This window comes from Bos grunniens, chromosome 20 (assembly GCF_055505025.1).
Source record: "Bos grunniens cultivar Pamir isolate PY7600 chromosome 20, Bosgru_T2T1.0, whole genome shotgun sequence".
Lineage (NCBI taxonomy): Eukaryota > Metazoa > Chordata > Mammalia > Artiodactyla > Bovidae > Bos > Bos grunniens.
In genome coordinates, this window is record NC_141184.1 from 72,553,583 (window position 1) to 72,557,016 (window position 3,434).

Below are 3,434 nucleotides of genomic sequence, written 5' to 3' on the forward strand. Positions count from 1 at the left end.
GGGTATAAAGAGAAAAAACAAAAAACAAACAGAAAACAGCGTGCTGGGGGAGGGATGCGGCAGGGAGGAGGCAGACACATACCAGAGTCATGATGCCCAGCTGGTCTCCCTCCTGTGCCGGGCTGTGCCACCTCCTTCTGGGCTTGGGCAGGGGCGGGCAGGAGCCAGCATGTGAGGAGGTGGGAAGCAGGTTGAGGGAGCTCACTGATTTAAAACGATGGAGGCTGCCTAAGCTCCCCCTGCCCTCCCTGCTCTCAATCTCCTCGGCCCGCTGCTCCGTGTTCTCCTTCTCTTCTTTGATCAACCTAAAATAGAATAAAATGCATCACCTGCCTTTGTCAGCAGAGGGACCTGTCTGGACAATAAATTTGGGCTGGCATTCTGTGTCATGATTAGCAAATTCCAGAAACAGTTGCTCAATGAACATCTCAGCCAAAAGGTTCTACGTTTCCTCTTTTGAATATTCTCAAACTTAGAATAACTTAGCGTTGAGTCTTACAAACTGGCCCTGATCATTCACGCTTGATTTCACTTATTTACTCTAACCTTCTGCAGGGACCCTGGTGGCAACTCTCTTCCTCTGAGGAGATACCTCAAGTTGACAACCCTTACTTCCCCTGCTCTCAGGGCAGAGATGCATGTCAGTGCCTCAAGTCTTTTCCACTGGGAATCAGGAACTCTGTATAATCAAAACAGCAATTCACGAACAAGCTGCAGTTTCTAAACACAAGTCTCCAGACCAGATGAAGTGCTGAGTTGATCTTTTTTTTTTTTTTTTTTTAAGGTTGTGTATATACAAACGCATCACTTGATGAAGTTCTCCACCAGCTTTGTGTGAGCTTCTGGGTTCATGTCAATGTGCTGCATTAACCTAGAATTCACAGTTTCTGCTCTTCTCCCCTAATGTGTGGTGGATGTTTTTATATAGCAGTTTAAATACACGATTATGCAAATAAAATGATTTTCAAATTAAAATACAAGATTCTTACAGACAGTAAACTCTCCAGCTTCACTTCTACTCATACATCTTGAAAGTTTTTCACTGTTGATTACAAGTTGATGGACAGAATTTACCATTTACATCGTCAAATTGTTGCATAAGGAAAAATCAATTTTACATGACAACTTGCTGTAAAAATAAAAATATTAATATATAACCGTTCCATACTTCCTGCAGGGATGCGGAAAGATCATCTTTCTGAGCTCGTCTGTGCTCAAACACGGCCCACAAAGCTGTCTGTCTTGGCGTCAAATGGGCAGGCGACACCACCTGCGTTTGCTGGTTGTCCCATTCACCCCCTGCCTTTCCCCGGGATCCCTGCACTCGGCCGACAGGAACAGGCACCTCAGCCTGGGCTGACGTGGCGAGAACAGTCTGAGCAGCAGCTCTGCCTGGTCCTGTGCAGGGTCACCAGCCTGCGGCCACTCTGAACGTGGACTCGGGACACGGGCATAGCTGTGCGGGTGTGGCACCAGGCAGGCCTCGGGGCCCCCAGCCACCCGGCCGCACCCAGACCCAAGGCCCCCTGCTCACCAGGAGGGAGGCCTTTGGATTCTATCCCGTTTTGAAAATTGTTATAACTGCCAAGATGGTGTCTAAAGAAAACATCTTAAATATACTGATGAGATGTGAAAAACTCAAACACATGTCTTTGGACCACTGTCTTACAAGCCAATCTTCACACTGCATTAAGTTAAAAAGGAAAATGCAGATCTGAGTGGGAATTTGCCAACCCCAAAACTCCAGCTTTCACCAGGTGGCTTTTCACCAGAACGTGGGGGGCTCCGAGGGACACAGGAGGGTGCAAGGGCCATAGGGGACACCGCCTCGGCACCTCACCCACCTTGGGGCTCAGAGCTGAGGGGGAACACCCCACAACGTCCCCCCACAGAGTGCTGACACCACACCGTGGATAGAACGCCCTGGCTGACCGAGCTCTATAAGCAAGGGCAATCTCAAAACTGAAAATTCTTGAAGCAGACCTGAGGTCAGGTTTCTTGCTATGGAACACTCAGACGTCCCTAGAAGACAGCTCCTCAGAGAAACCGAGTTTCTGGGGAGCCGAGTTCGCAATCACCCACTGAATCTCTTCATTGGTGGTGTCCAGCTTCTCCTGAAGCATCACAGTCAGAGTCTTGGCATTGGCCTGCCCGCTGGGCGACAGCTGAGTGGCCGAGCTGAAGAGGGTGACCCTGTCGCCCTCGTCGTCAGACACGCCCTCGTCACTCTCAAACGCCTGGGCCACGTCGGCCAGCATGCTGGCTTGCTCCGCGTGCTCCCAGTTCTGCTCCTTCAGGGTCTGCATCTGGGCACGAGAGGACCACGTCTCGTCAGCAACATTCAGGGCAGCTCAAGTCTATCAGGAACTGAACCCAATTTTACATGGAAACCCTGACTGTGGATAAATGGGCCATGTTCATGAGACACTGCCATCTCTTAATCGAGCAGGACTGAAGAAACGGGCAGGGGGAGAATCCAGTTCCTAGATGGCCTGGTGACACCCAGGACGGCAGGCATTCTATGAGGTTATTCAAAAGGGTGGGCTGATGGAGTCAGAGACAGAAACTGAAAATTACAAAAATACATCCATGCCTCCATCAGCCAGGCTGGAGGAAAATAAGAAAAAAGAACCCTTCAGCTCGGCAGCCACTGGGTCCCTATCAGCGGTCATCTCTGGTACCAGTTCACCAGAGAGTGCCATCCTCGCAGGCTTCCAGCCCTCCATTTCCCAGGCTGGTCTGAACACCCACAGACAGGAGCGAGCAGGGTCAGCCAGGAGACAGGAGGGCCAGCCCCCCTGCGGCTCTCCTCTCGGGGCACAGGCCCTCGGGCTGTTCTGGGGGATGGCTCCTCGCACCACAAGAGTGGCTCTGTCATCAGAAACACACGGGAGAGGGCCCACGGGGCCCCGTCCCGCCCTCCGGCTCTCACACCTCACACCCTTCTCTCTGAAAACGTCCGCCCTGCCACACTGTCACCCAGGTCCTGCCTTCTTTCCCAAACATGACCTCAAAGGAACTGAGGGACAGCCTCGAGGTGCTGGCTTGCTGGCTCCCTGTCCCCTGTGGCCAGTGCCCTCGCCTCTTGTCTTCATCACAACCCCACCCCAGGCCTGGGCTACCCCCTTCGCTGGCTCCAGGACCACCTGCCATCATTCCTGCTCCGCTCTAGCAAACCAGCTGCCTATGGGTTCACCCCCATCAGCCTGGTCAGCAAATCCTCTCCCTTCTCTCGCCTTCCAATAGCACAAGGGGAACCAGCAGATTCCTCCTCCAGGGCTCCCTGCAGCACCCACTGTGGGTCTCTGAAAGCTCCCTGTGAGCAGCCTCTATGGTCCCCTCCCGCCCGGTTCCTAGCTCTCTGCCAGCAGGCGGTGGGTGCGCCCCAACCTGCAGGGCAGCTCCCCGGGGGTTCGAAGAACCCATGTTACCAA

At 52.8% G+C, this 3,434-nt stretch overlaps 1 pseudogene across 1 annotated transcript; it reads right to left on the bottom strand.

Moving 5' to 3' along the window:
- Positions 1 to 301: 301 nt before the first annotated feature.
- Positions 302 to 3,434, bottom strand: LOC147350716 (liprin-alpha-1 pseudogene; annotated as a pseudogene). The gene has a single exon (XR_015149031.1). The product of XR_015149031.1 is annotated as a liprin-alpha-1 pseudogene (transcript).